Genomic DNA, 17,845 nt, shown 5'->3' on the forward strand with positions numbered 1-17,845 from the left:
TTACCATGGAAACAGAATGACATAATTGATAGCTTCAGTCTGTAATTAAACAAGTTGATTTTGTGAGTGTGCAAATGTGGACAATGGGCTAGTTGCATATCTCCGCCATCTTGGATTTCCGGTCTTGCAAGTGTGTGCAAAGATACTTCCGGTTGTGCTAAACGCCAGTGCAGAGAACTGGAGAAATCCAAATATTAACTTCTATATATTTTTACAGGATTTATAATATCACTTCAAATGCAAATAAGATATACACTGCTATTATTATTGAAGCTATCAATTATGTCATCTCACACGGACATTGATATCTACACCTCCTCTGTACTGGATCACATCAACTCCACCATTGACAGTGTAACAACAGAAAAACAGATAACAACATACCCTAATCAGAAGCCATGGATGAACAAGGAGGTTCGACTTCTGCTGAAAGACCGCAACGCTGCCTTCAGGTCAGATGACACTCAGGCCTACAGTAAATCCAGGGCTAACCTGAAAAGGGGCATCAAAAAGGCCAAGTACTGCTACAAGCTGAAGGTAGAGGAACACTTTTCCAACTCTGACCCCCGACGCATGTGGCAGGGCATCCAGATCATCAGTGACTACAAGTCAAGCAACTCCACACCAACAGTCACGGACGTCTCCTTCCTTAACGAGCTAAATGACTTTTATGCTCGCTTCAACAGCGACAGCAAGGAGATGGCCACCAAAATCTCACCCTCAGCAGACCACCAACCCCTTAAACTCACCTCCACAGATGTCCACACTGCACTGAGCCGGATCAACGCACGCAAGGCTGCTGGCCCGGATGGCATTCCTGGACGTGTGCTTAGGGCATGTGCAGAGCAGCTTGCAGGGGTCTTCACAGACATTTTCAACCTGTCCCTCACCCAAGCAACTGTGCCAACATGTTTTAAGTCCACATCCATTGTGCCAGTACCAAAACACTCCTCCCCAACGTGCCTGAATGACTATCGCCCCGTAGCACTCACACCCATCATTATGAAGTGCTTCGAGCGACTGGTCCTAGCACACCTCAAAGACTGCCTCCCACCCACACTGGACCCACACCAATTTGCCTACCGCAGAAATAGGAGCACAGAGGATGCAGTATGTACAGTGCTGCACTCTGCACTCACACACCTGGACAATAACAACACGTATGTTAGGATGTTGTTTGTTGACTTCAGTTCAGCATTTAACACCGTCATTCCCTCCAAGTTGACCACAAAACTTGAAGACCTGGACATCAACACCTCCCTCTGCAACTGGATTATGGACTTTCTGACCAACAGGCCTCAGCATGTTCGGTCAGGTCACACCCACTCCACCACCATCACACTTAACACTGGCGTACCACAGGGCTGTGTGCTGAGCCCATTCCTCTACTCCCTTTACACCCACGACTGCAAGCCTGTGCATGGATCCAACTCCATCATTAAGTTTGCAGATGACACCACGGTGATTGGCCTCATCAGTGACAACGATGAGACTGCCTACAGGGAGGAGGTACAGCATCTGGCCACATGGTGCGCTGACAATAACCTGCTCCTTAACACCAATAAGACAAAGGAGCTCATTGTGGACTTCAGGAAGAAGAATGGAAGCACGCATGACCCCATCCACATTAACGGGCTGGCTGTTGAGCGTGTCTCCAGCTTCAAGTTCCTGGGAACCACCATCTCGGAGGAACTGTCCTGGGCCACAAACACCTCCAACCTGGTCAAGAAGGCTCACCAGCGCCTTTTCTTCCTCAGGACACTGAAGAAGAACCAGTTGTCTTCATCCATCCTGGTGAACTTTTACCGGTGTGCGATCGAGAGCATCCTGACCAGTTGCATCACAGTTTGGTATGGGAGCTGCTCAGTGGCTGACCGCAAGGCACTGCAGAGGGTGGTGAAAACTGCCCAGCGCATCACAGGGACACCACTTCCTGCTCTTGAGGACATCCAGAGGAAACGCTGTCTACGTCGAGCTCGCAGCATTCTGAAGGACTCCTCTCACCCTGACCACAGACTGTTTAACCTCCTCCCCTCCGGGAGGCGTTTCAGGAGCCTCCGAACAAGGACCACAAGATTCAGGAACAGCTTTTCCCTAAAGCTGTCTCCTTGCTGAACTCTGCCCTCTGACACCCCTCAATACCCCCCACACCACACACATAGACCCCTCCCCCTCTTCAACACTGTGACTGATTTATTTATTTATTCACAACAAGCAAAAAACAGTAACTTGTTATTACTTGCACTACTGTCTGTTCATCCAGGAACACTGTACAATCCATTTGCACATTGTAATATTTTTTTTTACTGTCCATTGCAATACTGTAAATTATGTTCATAGTTCTGCCTATAGTGTACATACACTTTTACATAGCCCATCTGTATAGTATGTTCATAGTACACCTATCTGTATATCTTGCTTATAGTATTTAATATCTGTAAATTATGTCCATAATACTTACCTGTATAGTTATTGTACATATTATAGACCTTTATTCTGTACTTACTGCTTATTGCACTTCTGGTTAGATGCTAACTGCATTTCGTTGCCTTGTACCTACATGTGCAGTGACAATAAAGTTGAATCTAATCTAATCTAATCTAATTATTACTATACTATAAATGTAAAATGGCCCAGTGGATTTGGAACTTGTGTATGATTGGGTCTGGTGAATAAATTATATTCACTAATGTTCCTTACTTTTCACGAAATTAATATGACATATTTTATTATTTTACACAGTTAACTAATGCATGACTAATTTTAATATCTGTTTTATCTGATAATTAATGGAAAAAGAATACCAATATACATACGCTGCTCATAGACAGATAATGATTTATGCTGCAGATCTTTCACAAAACAAATAAACATTGATAAAAACACACATGAATGCAAACAGTGATCTTTTAATTAATGCAAACCTACCATAATTACATTACGTTTAATTGTATAGTTACAGTTATAAATTATGTTATCAAATAAAGTTAATAAAACGTGCTTTATCAGAAATCTCTGTGAGTCTCGTTTGACAGTCAGAATCCTTTTTCTTACATAACAGTCAGAACAAAATCATCTCTTCGAAAATGTAAAGTATTGCATATTTGAGTGGTTTGTGTTTGAAAGAAGAAATCCCTGTGAACTGATTAACCTGATGCTGACGCTGATCCACATAATCAACAGAAAAATAAAAGCAATCTCCCCATTGTATCTTGATTAATTTTCACACAGAGGTACGCAAAAAATGTAGGGAGGATATTGCCTCATGTTTTTAACTATCCACTGTTAAATTTGAAAATCATTAATTATATACATCCAGCCAAGTTTCGTATGTAAATTTCCCTTTACAGTAAATGTGAGCATCGCAAGACCGGAAGTAAGTATGCACACACTCGCGTCGCTGAAGCTCATTGGCGCCATCTTGTGCACCGAGCCCATAGCTAAGAAAATAAAGAATGTGTGAAAGTTCTCAGTCTTTTATAAGGCTTCTCACATCTTCCCTTTCACTTGTTTAATATCTTGATCCTTTATCTCATTGTGACGCAGTTCGTAAGTCGGGAAGGAGGAGGCAGAAACTAGCGCACAAAAATAAACCTTTAATGATCAAATAACACAAAACAGTGCGACAGCCCCTCGTGGATGACTGCCACACACAAATAAAAACCAAAACCCAAATTAAAACCCAGGCCTGGTCCTCTCTTATCCTTCATTGTTGTAACTCCTCTTTTTATCCTTCCGGAGCTCCTCCATGGGACTCGAGACCGGTGAGTGGCGCAGGTGTCACTCATTTCCAATTACTCCGTTCCCATGGCTCTCGGCCCCGCCCCACTCATCACATACCCCCATCACCACTCGCTGGCCGGGGAGTACCCACGAGACTGCACTTTACTCCCCCCCTCCCCCTCTGGGTACCTGGGGGTAAGGACAGACAGACGAGGTGGGAGAAAATGAGACGGAAAGATGAGGAGCGACAGAGATGAGAGATGCCATAGAGGAAAGAAGAGAGAAAACAAAAAAATCTTGTTCCGGTTCCCAGACACACTGCCGCTTGGCCTTCGACCAGCTGGGTGAACTCTTCTGCGGTGCCGGGCGGTGGCACTGGACGGCCCTCGTGGACGACATTACACTCCTCCGCCGTCCAGTGGATGGCGACGGCTCCTCCGGTTTTAGGCAGCCAGCAGGAGTCCCCCGTTCCCTGCTCCTCCCCATTATGGCGGACAGCACCAGGCCCCAGCCTCCAGGCGAACGGTGGTGACTCCTGTGCTCCCTCACGGACGACAGCTGTCCCTCCACATCTCGGGCGGCCAGCAGCGAGCTTGTCCGGCCCCCAGCAACTCACTCCAGCCCACCGCCTCGAGTGTCCACAGCGGCAGACTCCTTCGCCCTGCTCAATGGCACCGCGGATTCACCACGGCTGCAAGGGAGCAGTGTATCGCAGTTCGTAAGTCGGGAAGAAGGAGGCGGGAACCAGCTCACATGTAAATAAAAGTTTAATGATAAACACAAAACAGTGCAAAAACAACTTGCAAATAACTGCTGTGCACAAACAAAGGCCAAAAACCAAATTAAAACCCAGACCTGGTCCTCTCTCGTCCTTCATTGTTGTAACTCTTCTTTTTATCCTTCTGGAGCTCCTCCGTGGGACTCGAGACTGGTGAGACTCGAGACTCATTTATAATCCCCACTCGTCACTCTCATCTCATCTCATTATATCTCATCTCATCTTCTGTCTTCCTGTCTCTTTCTTTCATCCCTTCTCCTCTCTTCTCATCTCATTTGTCTCCTCACATCTCTTCTTGTTTCCTCTTCTATAACTTTTTTCTGTCTTTCATTGTCATTTCTTGCCTCTTCTCTTCATGTCTGTTCTTCTCATTCTTGTCTCATCGCCTTGTCTTGTCTTTTGTCTTTTCATCTGTTCTCATTGTCTTTTTCTCACCTGTTCTCATATCTTCTCTTCTTGTCGTTTCTCATCTCATATCTTCTTAACTCCATGTCTCATTCTTCTCATCTATGGTCTTGTCTATCTCTACTTGTCTCTTCTCATCATCTCCTTGACTTGTCTCTTCTCTTCTCAGGTGTCTTATTGTCTCTTTTCATCTTAAATTGTCTCATTTTCCATTCTTTTCTCACCTCATCTCTTCTCATCTCCTCTCTTCTTGTCTCCTTGTCTCTTCTCTTCTTGTCTCCTTGCATGTCCTCTTGTATCTTATTGTCTTCTCTACACCTCTCTACAAAGTTAAGGAATTTGAAAACAAACATAAAGTATAGATGACAAAGTATTTTCTCACAAGTAAATAAATATTTAATAAAAATATAATTAAAAAGGAAGTAACCACTGTAACCAACAGGGCACTCAGTATTCTGGGAAGTTTGTGAGCATTGGGAATCATATTTTTCAAATAAAGCCAAAGTAACACTCATTTTACATACAGCACACAGTGAAAATTACAGTAATATAACAGTGGGCGAATGCATAAAGCACAGCATAATTTGAAAATGTTAAGTTTAAAGCATTCAATTAACACGGGCCGAACATCACACATCATGCTGAATAAAAATGCACACTTCACAAGATCTCACAGCTGGATTCGACTAAGTTTGCAAGGTTTGTGAAATTAAATGTTCATTAGTCATTCAAAGATTTGTTTAAATTATATAAATGTGTATTTACTTAATTCTGATGGCAAACGAGATAGTATTATAATGTTTGCCTTTCTATTACTAATAATATAAAAGCAATTGTTATAATACTTTTTGTATATTCTATCTGATTATTAGGCAGACTACTATTTGTATTAGACAGATCTGTAAATTACAACAGTAAACGAGAGAGAGAGTGAGCACTGTGTGCACTCAGGCCCTACGTTTCTCAGCACTATCAAAATAAAAGTCCCACCTTGAACATATCGGCCAAGCATAAAAACTTATTGACAAATGCCAATATTTGAAAAATGGCAAATATTAGCCGATACATCAGCCGGGGCGGTCAACCCCCACTTTCAACCTCTTTTTATCTCTTGTCTCTTCACTTGCTTCTTCTGTTTGTCTCTTTTTGTCTCATCTCACCTCAATTAATCTGTTCTCTTTTCTTCTTGTCTTTCATCCCATCTCAATTAATCGGTTCTCATCTCTTCTCTTCTTGTCTCTCATCTCGTGCCGTCTGGTCTCATTGCAACAGAAGGCTTGTACAGAGCCAGGGAGGTTATGTAATGCCCTGAGAGACAGACAGAGGGTTTGTGGAGGGCACTGCATGTAGTGTGACATGACAGAGAGCATGTGCATGTGTTTACAAATGGACTATATGAATAGACCCAACAATTTTACAGATATTGCCAGATAATCACTTTACGTCTACCATACTTCAGCAGACTTGGCAGGGCTCCAGACTGCAACCAAATTTTTTTCTGATGCTGCGACTTATTTTTGTGAGCAGTCAGACACAACAGTGCTGCGAGAATCATTGAGAAGCATCTGAATTCTGCAGAGAAATCTCTCAATAAAAAATTTAAAATTGAGTTTTCACTCAATATCCTGTTAATCTTGAGTACCTATAGAGTAGTACTGCATCTTTCATAACTCCAAAAAGTCTTTATTTTTATTATATTTATAAGAGAAAGATAGTCTGTACCGATTTTTCCCAGAAAAACACGAGCGCCTGGAGGCGTGACGTGTGGGCGGAGCTAAAGAATCACGAGCGCCAGTAGGCTTTTGCGTTGAGAGCATTTGGAAGCTGTGACACAGATCCAGAGGCTGAAATTTAACAAGAGCAGCATCAGCAAAGGCGTCTCTGTGTGGTATGTACTGAAACTGTATATATTTGCTTAGCGGTTTTGGAAAATGACTAAGTTCCACTTTATGTCGTCTTTTTTTTTTTTTTTTTAAGCTGTACATGTGGAAAGTGCAGTTTGATGACAACATCGCATGTTGTTTACTTGATGTGCTTACGCGCTGATAGCTAAGTTAACAACACAGAGATATTTGAAGCAGTTTTACTCACCGCATGTGGTTCCAACACACAATCGTGACCCTTTTTCGTTGGGACTGCATTATCCTTAAGAAATAAACGATGTGCAAATCCAGCATCAACCTGGGCCTTGTTTGTAAAACAAGCATCTTGGAAATGCAGGGAACACACAAAAACACTTGCACAACTCCGTTGATGCTCTGTAAAAATAAACTCCATCCACTGGTCCCTTAATGCTGTTTCTCTTTTGGTAATCTGTGCAGGGTTGTCTTACCCTGGCAACCAAAAACACACTCCTTTTGTGACTTTTTGCGACGCTCTCACTCTGATCAGGCTGTGCTAAGCCTCTCAGTGCTCTGCTATACAGGAGCGCGCGCTCTTCCGGGAGAAGTGCCTTAGGACCCATATAAGGAAATTCCGCTCCATCTAACGTCACACAGAGCCATACTCGGAAAAAACTTTCCGAAACTTGTGACAAACCGGAAGAGGTTTTTTTGGAACAAAAATACTCCTTCAAACTTACAACTTAATTTTTTTAACTTTGTCCATGTTTAGCATGGGAATCCAACTCTTTAACAGTGTAAAAAACTCAGTATATATGAAATAGCATTTCACCCCCCCTTAAATGCAAAACAATACAGTCTTGAGGTCTTGAGCCTTCATTTTGCCAATTATAAGCTATATTGTTATTTGCATGGATAGCCCACATTCATCTACTGGATGTAAAATGCTCTACAGTACATTTTGACATATCAGAATGTTAAGTTCTACTTCTGTAGTTATTTTGGTTAAAGTAACTCAAAAGTAATACAGGAGTCATGTAACACATTATAATTCTGAAACCGTATTATTGTGGGGTAAGGAATTACTTTTAAATGACAGTAACAAGTAATCTATAATGTATTACAGTTTGGAAGTAACTTGCACAACACTGCCAATAATGTGGCATCCATTTCATAATTTCATTTCAAATTATAATTTACACTGAAAACGTTATTAGTACATACTGTTTTATAATGTATTATCAATCAATCAATCACCTTTATTTATATAGTGCTTTAAACAAAATACATTGCGCCAAAGCACTGAACAACATTCATTTGGAAAACAGTGTCTCAATAATGCAAAATGATAGTTAAAGGCAGTTCATCATTGAATTTAGTTATGTCATCTCTGTTCAGTTGAAATAGTGTCTGTTTTAGTTTGCAATCAAGTCAATGATATCGCTGTAGATGAAGTGACCCCAACTAAGCAAGCCAGAGGCGACAGCGGCAAGGAACCGAAACTCCATCGGTGACAGAATGGAGAAAAAAACCTTGGGAGAAACCAGGCTCAGTTGGGGGGCCAGTTCTCCTCTGACCAGACGAAACCAGTAGTTCAATTCCAGGCTGCAGCAAAGTCAGATTGTGCAGAAGAATCATCTGTTTCCTGTGGTCTTGTCCTGGTGGTCCTCTGAGACAAGGTCTTTACAGGGGATCTGTATCTGGGGCTCTAGTTGTCCTGGTCTCCGCTGTCTTTCAGGGCAGTAGAGGTCCTTTCTAGGTGCTGATCCACCATCTGGTCTGGATACGTACTGGATCCGGGTGACTGCAGTGACCCTCTGATCTGGACACAGACTGGATCTGGTGGCCACGGTGACCTCGGAACAAGAGAGAAACAGACAAATATTAGCGTAGATGCCATTCTTCTAATGATGTAGAAAGTACGGTGTTATGTGAAGTGTTCCGGTTCCAGTTTACCTAATTAATGCAGCCTAAAAATCCTTTAACGGATTTGGATATTAAAAGCATATTAGTATGTTATGTGTATGCCAGGTTAAAGAGATGGGTCTTTAATCTAGATTTAAACTGCAAGAGTGTGTCTTCCTCCCGAACAATGTTAGGTAGGTTATTCCAGAGTTTAGGCGCCAAATAGGAAAAGGATCTGCCGCCCGCAGTTGATTTTGATATTCTAGGTATTATCAAATTGCCTGAGTTTTGAGAACGTAGCGGACGTAGAGGAGTATAATGTAAAAGGAGCTCATTCAAATACTGAGGTGCTAAACCATTCAGGGCTTTATAAGTAATAAGCAATATTTTAAAATCTATACGATGTTTGATAGGGAGCCAGTGCAGTGTGGACAGGACCGGGAAAATATGGTCATACTTCCTGGTTCTAGTAATAACTCTTGCTGCTGCATTTTGGACTAGCTGTAGTTTGTTTACCAAGCGTGCAGAACAACCACCCAATAAAGCATTACAATAGTCTAACATTGAAGTCATAAATGCATGAATTAACATTTCTGCATTTGACATTGAGAGCATAGGCCGTAATTTAGATATATTTTTGAGATGGAAAAATGCAGTTTTACAAATGCTAGAAACGTGGCTTTCTAAGGAAAGATTGCGATCAAGTAGCACACCTAGGTTCCTAACTGATGACGAAGAATTGACAGAGCAACCATCAAGTCTTAGACAGTGTTCTAGGTTATTACAAGTACAGTTTTTAGGCCCTATGATTAACACCTCTGTTTTTTCTGAATTTAGCAGTAAGAAATTACTCGTCATCCAATTTTTTATATCAACTATGCATTCCATTAGTTTTTCAAATTGGTGTGTTTCACCGGGCTGCGAGGAAATATAGAGCTGCGTATCATCAGCATAACAGTGAAAGCTAACACCATGTTTCCTGATGATATCTCCCAAGGGTAACATATAAAGCGTGAAGAGTAGCGGCCCTAGAACTGAGCCTTGAGGTACTCCATACTGCACTTGTGATCGATATGATACATCTTCATTCACTGCTACGAACTGATGGCGGTCATATAAGTACGATTTAAACCATGCTAATGCACTTCCACTGATGCCAACAAAGTGTTCAAGTCTATGCAAAAGAATGTTGTGGTCAATAGTGTCAAACGCAGCACTAAGATCCAATAAAACTAATAGAGAGATACACCCACGATCAGATGATAAGAGCAGATCATTTGTAACTCTAAGGAGAGCAGTTTCAGTACTATGATACGGTCTAAATCCTGACTGGAAATCCTCACATATACCATTTTTCTCTAAGAAGGAATATAATTGTGAGGATACCACCTTTTCTAGTATCTTGGACAGAAAAGGGAGATTCGAGATTGGTCTATAATTAACTAGTTCTCTGGGGTCAAGTTGTGGCTTTTTTATGAGAGGCTTAATAACAGCCAGTTTGAAGGTTTTGGGGACATATCCTAATGACAATGAGGAATTAATAATAGTCAGAAGAGGACCTATGACTTCTGGAAGCACCTCTTTTAAGAGCTTAGATGGTATAGGGTCTAACATACATGTTGTAAGTTTAGATGATTTAACAAGTTTATACAATTCTTCCTCTCCTATAGTAGAGAATGAGTGGAACTGTTCCTTAGGGGGTCTATAGTGCACTGTCTGATGCGAAACTGTAGCTGACGGCTGAATGGTTGCAATTTTATCTCTAATAGTATCGATTTTAGAAGTAAAGTAGTTCATAAAGTCATTACTGCTGTGGTGTTGGGAAATGTCAACACTTGTTGAGGCTTTATTTTTCGTTAATTTAGCCACTGTATTGAATAAATACCTGGGGTTATGTTTGTTTTCTTCTAAAAGAGAAGAAAAGTAATCAGATCTAGCAGTTTTTAATGCTTTTCTGTAGGATATGCTACTTTCCCGCCAAGCAATACGAAATACCTCTAGTTTTGTTTTCCTCCAGCTGCGCTCCATTTTTCGGGCTGCTCTCTTTAGGGTGCGAGTATGCTCATTATACCATGGTGTCAAACTGTTTTCCTTAACCTTTCTTAAGCGTAAAGGAGCAACTGTATTTAAAGTGCTAGAAAAGAGAGAGTCCATAGTTTCTGTTACATCATCAAGTTGTTCTGAGGTTTTGGATATGCTAAGGAATTCGGATACATCAGGAAGATAACTTAAAAAGCAGTCTTTTGTGGTAGAAGTGATGGTTCTTCGATACTTGTAACAAGAAGTAGAATTTACAATTTTGGCTATATGAAGTTTACACAGAACTAAATAATGATCTGAGATATCATCACTTGGCTGAATAATTTCAACACTATCAACATCAATTCCATGTGACAGTATTAAATCTAGAGTATGATTTCGACAATGAGTAGGTCCTGAAACGTGTTGTCTAACACCAATAGAGTTCAGAATGTCTATAAATGCTGATCCCAATGCATCTTTTTCATTATCGACATGGATATTAAAATCACCAACTATTAAGACTTTATCTGCAGCCAGAACTAACTCGGATGTAAAATCACCAAACTCTTTAATAAAGTCTGTATGGTGCCCTGGTGGCCTGTATACAGTAGCCAGTACAAACATAACAGGGGATTTATCATTAACATTGGTTTCTCTGGATAATGTTATATGAAGCACCATTACTTCAAACGAGTTATACTTGAAGCCTGCCCTCTGAGAAATCCTGAAAACGTTATTATAAATTGAAGCAACTCCTCCCCCTTTGGCTTTTAGACGCGGCTCGTGTTTATAACAATAATCTTGGGGGGTGGACTCATTTAAAATAATGTAATCATCAGGTTTTAGCCAGGTTTCTGTCAAGCAGAGCACATCTATATTATGATCAGTTATCATATTATTTACAAAAAGTGTTTTCGTAGAAATGGATCTGATATTCAATAAGCCAATCTTTATCATTTGTTTATCCATATTGCATTTGTTTTTTATTTGTTGAACCTCAATTAAATTGTTAACCTTAACTTGGTTTGGACGTTTTTTGTATTTTCTAGTTCTGGGAACAGACACAGTCTCTATAGTGTGATATCTAAGTGAAAGAGTCTCTATGTGCTGAGAATTAACTGACCTCTGTGACGGGAGGCAGCCAGCAGATGGTCGGTTTAGCCAGTCTGTCTGCTTCCTGACCTGGGCCCCAGTTAGTCAAGTATAAACACTAAGACTATTTGCCATATTTCTAGACAGAAGAGTGGCGCCACCCCAGGAGGGATGAAGACCATCTCTTTTAAACAGGTCAGGTCTGCCCCAAAAGCTCGTCCAATTGTCTATGAAACCTATGTTATTCTGTGGGCACCACTTAGACATCCAGCCATTGAGTGATGACAATCTGCTATGCATCTCGTCACCACGGTAAGCAGGGAGGGGACCAGAGCATATTACAGTGTCTGACATCGTGCTTGCAAGTTCACACACCTCTTTAAAGTTATTTTTAGTGATCTCCGACTGGCGAAGTCGAACATCATTAGCGCCGGCATGAATAACAATCTTACTGTATTTACGTTTAGCATTAGCCAGCACTTTTAAATTTGCCAAGATGTCAGGCGCTCTGGCTCCCGGTAAACATTTGACTATGGTGGCTGGTGTCTCTATATTCACGTTCCGTACAATAGAATCGCCAATAACTAGAGCACTTTCATCAGGTTTCTCAATGGGTGCATCACTGAGTGGGGAGAACCTGTTTAATGTTTTGATCGGAACAGAAGAGCGGTGTTTTGACCCACGACTACGCTGCCTCACCGTCACCCAGTTGCCCTGCTGCAGGGGCTCTGCTGGAACCGGACAATGTACAGGAATCCCTGAGCTAGACGCATCCAAAGCCATATCTAGAGCCCTAACATTCTTACTGTCCTCAATTAAAGTTTGGATGCGTGTCTCTAATTCTGAAATCTTCTCTGTCAGCCTAACTGTTTCCCTGCATTTATCACATGTGAATCCCTCATCAGCGACAGAGATAGATAAACTGTACATGTGGCAAGAGGTGCAAATAACAATTGTAGGAGAAGCCATTACTCACCGTCTGGGGCGCTGTAAAGGGGGGGTAAACGATGACGATTCTCGGGGCCCATGACTAAGAGGGGGCCCAGAGAAGGCCCCAATAAAATTGTGGTGCTAAAAAAAATATTTGATAGTAAAAATTATTAACTTTAAATTATTCTATTTGCGGTTTCCTGGTGTCAAAAAATGTATTTGTTTAGGAAACACAAACGTCCGTGGGCCCCTCTCCCCCTCTCGATTATCATAAAATGGTTTAGTCCGCCCAAATTGTATCCAGTAACCAAGGCAACACAATAGCGCCGGCAGATTCAACTTGACAGAGGATGTGAAAATGCCTGAAAAATCTGGAAGTCAAAAACGGAAAGAGAAAAAAATAAGAGAAGTGAAAGAGGCAAAGGGTCGACAGTATGTTACCCAACATTTCACAAGAAAAAAAGTGGGTTTGTAAGTAGGCCTAAATTGTTAGTGGACCGCCCGTGACAATGATCGTAACCTACGGCACTTTTCTGTGCGTACGCACGCTTTGTACATGAGGCCCTAGGTCTCTACGGTAGCATTTTTCGATAAGTTGGCACGTTTCGATAGAGCAGGGTGCAGAGGGTGCACGGCTTTGCTTCACATGCAGCCAGTGTCGGCATCTTTGTACGAGGCGGCGCCCACTTTCAGCACCCTGCTGCGGTCCACGCTGTTGCACCTGTCTTGCAAGCAGTAACTTCATGAACTCGAACTATCAGCTGTTTGTGAGGTTTCAGTGCCTCTCTTGAAGATGATGTGGAGTTGTATTACTACACTGTCCCCTATATTGTCAAATACAGCATGATTCATCTCTGCCAACCATCTTCACATAATACTTTCACATTATCTGATCCAGACCGTCGGCAAAACTCAATTTAAACAGCGCAAAATCACTGCCTGTGGACGTTATAGATAGAAATTATTATATTTCTGTTTTATTCACACAATAAGTATTTAAACTAGTTTTAATGAAAATTCGTGTAGTTTTAGGAAAAGTCAGGGAGCAGCAAGGCTTTGTGATTTATTTAGACAAAGTTACTGACTATGCAAATTTCAAAACGGTCAAAATGATGCCATGTTCATTCTAGTGTTAAAGATAATTACCATAAGTTTAAAATGTTGCGGTTAAAATGAATGCTGGTGGCTGTTGGAATGTTAAAAGTGCATGATAAGGGAACTCAATTTTCTCAAACGCACTTCAGTGTTTCCGTTACATTTCAACTGTCATGTTAAAAATATCAGGTTAGATTAGATTAACTTTATTGTCATTGCCAGTGTACAGTACAAATATTCATACAAATATAAATATATGTGAATACCACTGATCTATATATATAGATCAGTGGTGAATACACTATATTACACATGTACAGCTATGCACAGTATATACATTATACAGTACTGAAGTAGTGCGGTATTACAGAGGACAAATTACAGGTGTGGATGGACATGGGATGGAGTTTAATTGTCTGATTGACTTAAATATATGAGAATGATAGTCAAAATACCATAAAAGAGCATGATTTTATGTAAATTAATATGAAAAAACTCTCAGCTGTGTTGGGGGCCCTGTCAAGATTCTTTTCATGGGGCCCAAAATCCTCAGCAGCGCCCCTGCTCACCGTGCTTGATGAAATATTCTTACTGCGGTTGTTTGATGAACTTGTGGAAAACTGCAGCGTGAGAGAGGAGAGGAGAGGAGAAAAGAAAACGCTAATGACAAGCTAACGAGTGCTAACGCTTTGCAGGTGTGCTCCAGTCACGGAAGAGTGAACGATCAAAGTTAATCTGATAAGATTGAATCGTAATATCAGAAATATGGTGTGAATTAAGTTATATTTTACAATTTAAAAAACAAACAAACAGACAGTGATAGTAAGAAAGATTATAGAGAAAAAATATGAAATAAAAACAGCTACATGGAGCTATGATTAGCTACAGAAGGCCAACAGGAAGTAGAGAAAACACTGTCCAACAGCGACACCACAAATCCAACAGCGACACCACAAATCTATATTTAATATTGTATTATATTAAAGGTTCAGATACTTTCCACTATCTGCAATATAAATAGCAGAAAATACTGCAATTTTAACATAGTGTAAATAGAATCTAACGCTATCTGCACTGAAAAAAATACTGCTATCTTCACTTAATGTAAATAGCATCTATCGCTAAGAAAATATGCTGTTTACACTTAGTGCAAATAGTCATTGCCAAAAAAAAATTTCTTTGAGGCCTAATTCTAATGTAAGTAAAAGGTATTTTTGCTTGAAGTCATAATTTAGATTTACTTGACATTCAATCTTCTCTCTGTCCATTTATAATTTACAAGTTTTTAATCTCTGCTATGCTGTAACTAGACCATCTGGACCCATAACCCATCTTTCTCCATTGATAACCTTTAAAAATTAGCTGTTTTTTTTAATGATCCTTCCAATTCTTTTTAACCCTTTAAGGCACAGATGGGTTTGATTGTGCAGGCAGGTGGTCAATGGACATTTTTGATGTGGTTTCTCCTGGTGTAGTTTCTTGCTTGGCTTAAATGGTGCAGATCATTGCATTTGACTTTGTGTGTTGATTAGTATAACCTATATCTGAAATATTCTCAGTTGTGGAGACTTGCATGTATACAGATTAGAATTCATTAGCACTCTTGTTTTGTCTGAAATATGAATCTCCATATATAACACCTTGCACACTACAAATACTCCTAGAAACATTTTTGTTAAACATAGAATGCATATTGTCAATTTAGTTATGCAATTTGAAATATGCAAGTGGTTACTGCATTACCACACTTCACCTGTAAATGTAGTGGCTCCTGTGCAAAACCATTTAGTTTTCATTATTAAATTGTAATATTTCAATAGGTGTAGCATAATTTTTTATGCATAAGTTCTCACTCTGAAACATTCAAACGTTCTAAAACACCATTCAAAACCCAGCCTAGTTCAGCTGGTAAGCAGATTTAGCAATTCCACGGTAACAGTGTGCAACTTTGGAGAGAAAATACAACTACAGCATCACTTCCTGTGCTCATTTCTCCTTGCCCTAAGCAGCAATCAAAAATTTAATGGTATGGAAAGATTCCTCTTTAAATAAAACTTTAAAGCAAAATGAGATGCGAGAAAAGAACAGCCAGTTTCTCACAATGATATCTGCGACAGAATGTCAAGAAAATGACGGGATTTCTAAGGGTTTTAAGATGGGGCTTTAACTGGTTAATGGTTGCTGGCAGATCTTGCCTTCAGGATGTGACAGCCATGCGTGGTCATAACCACAGGCACAGATGTGAATGTGCTTCCTCACTGGGTGCCTAGTGAACCAAGGCTGAAGTCCTCAGGCGACACTCACACAGACAAACACACACACACATGTATGTCAAAACCCATGAGAACCTGAGCACTCTGTGACGAAATGGTCTGTCAAGGTGCTCTGAAAACTTCAAATGACAGAACACATCACAGATTTGCCACTGGACAAGAGTGTGTCTGCTTTTTTCTCTACTTCCATGCCCCATTTAGAGGCTTAGTGGATGTGAAAGCGCAGATCGGTGTGTGTGAACCCACTCGGTCGGAAATGATAAAGAGCACGTCTGCTCTGTTCCAGTAGTGCAATATGGCAACATCTCAAAACAACATCTTTCCACTCCCATGATCCCCAGCTTTGTTCTTTTATCCGCTTCTCTCCGTCCCTTTCCATTATTTTCATTACTCTCTCTCTATCTCAGTGGTGTAGCGAGCGGCGAGGTGGCAGTGTGTCCCAGCGGAGATAATTTTTAGCCATGGTGGTGAGTGTCTGCCGTCTCCCCTCTGATGATAATGGGTGAAATGAGTTTGTCCTTGGCAAGGACGACGCTCAGTCAGCTCTGTCCTTCCATCCCTTTCTCGATATCTCATTCCCACAAATTCCTCCCCCACTCTTTCTCTGTCTCCCTCCTCTTTTTCAAGCTTGTTTTTCTCTCTTTCCCATCTGTCTTGCCGTCTCCCACTCCAGTGAAGAGTGAAACGTTCTAAGTTGTGAGCTGACCTCTCTAACCCAGCAATTTTGAGGGTTTGTGCAGTTTGTGCGTAAGTGAGACAGTGACAGATCATCTGAACTAGGGTTCTCATATCATCAAAATTTCAGTGATAAAATTATGGGCAGAGAAATGGATTGCAAGCAATAGAACCAAGATACAACTAAACAATGCTTTAGGTATTTAATAGCAGTATGAAATTTAAAGAAGAAATCAAATGTTCAAAACCATTACCTGAATTACTGGTGTAGCCTTTACTGTTTATTATTAAGTAAAAAAAAAATAGAGTTATATATTAACGCTTAAAAGTTTGGGTCTTAAAAGTCTTATCTAACTAGTTACTATCCAAGATTTTGAGAAGTAGTATAAAGATTTAAGCTGCTGATGTTTTCCATGTTTTTTGTTTGTTTGTTTGTTTGTATGTTTTTCTATTGTTGCTTAAATACACAATAATCCTGCAGGTATTTTAGTCTTTGTGTCCCATTGCAAATTATTTTTAACATACTGAACATGCATAAATAATCATTATGCGCATTTAGCAAAAATATTGATGTCAGAGATGCATAATGATCATCCTTATGTTGTATGTGTCATAAATTCAATGTATAAATGGATGTGTTTTGGTATACATTATTTGATAATTTACAAATTATTTTATATAAAAATTAAAATATGAAATATCTAAATAAATGATTATATCTGAATAAATGATTCTTACAGAGTTGGGAGATATTGACATTGTTTTACCTTCATCAGTAACTTGAAGATGATGTCAGAGATTCAGAATTATCATTATAATGTGAGAAGAAAAAAAGAAATATCTATATAGAGAGAGAGAGAGAGAGAGAGAGAGAGTAAGCAGAAATTGTTTTATATTTAGTTAATATGTACACACACTGTGTGACCTACACTCTTCCATGACCATGCGTGCGTAAAGAATAATAGATAAAAAGATGACGTTGTCACATTGATGTCAGCGAACCAGACATACACGTGAGAGCAGTGGCACCTGATCTGGAAGTGCAGATTGGAGGAATGGACCAGTAAAATTAATAGTTTTAGAACAGAAGTCAATAAAGGCTGGTA

At 40.3% G+C, this 17,845-nt stretch overlaps 1 pseudogene; it reads left to right on the forward strand.

Moving 5' to 3' along the window:
* Window positions 1–16,525: 16,525 nt before the first annotated feature.
* The window catches only part of LOC113118751 (A-kinase anchor protein SPHKAP-like), a 20,526-nt pseudogene continuing 19,206 nt past the window's right edge, over window positions 16,526–17,845 (forward strand).

This window comes from Carassius auratus, chromosome 18 (genome assembly GCF_003368295.1).
Source record: "Carassius auratus strain Wakin chromosome 18, ASM336829v1, whole genome shotgun sequence".
Taxonomy (NCBI): domain Eukaryota; kingdom Metazoa; phylum Chordata; class Actinopteri; order Cypriniformes; family Cyprinidae; genus Carassius; species Carassius auratus.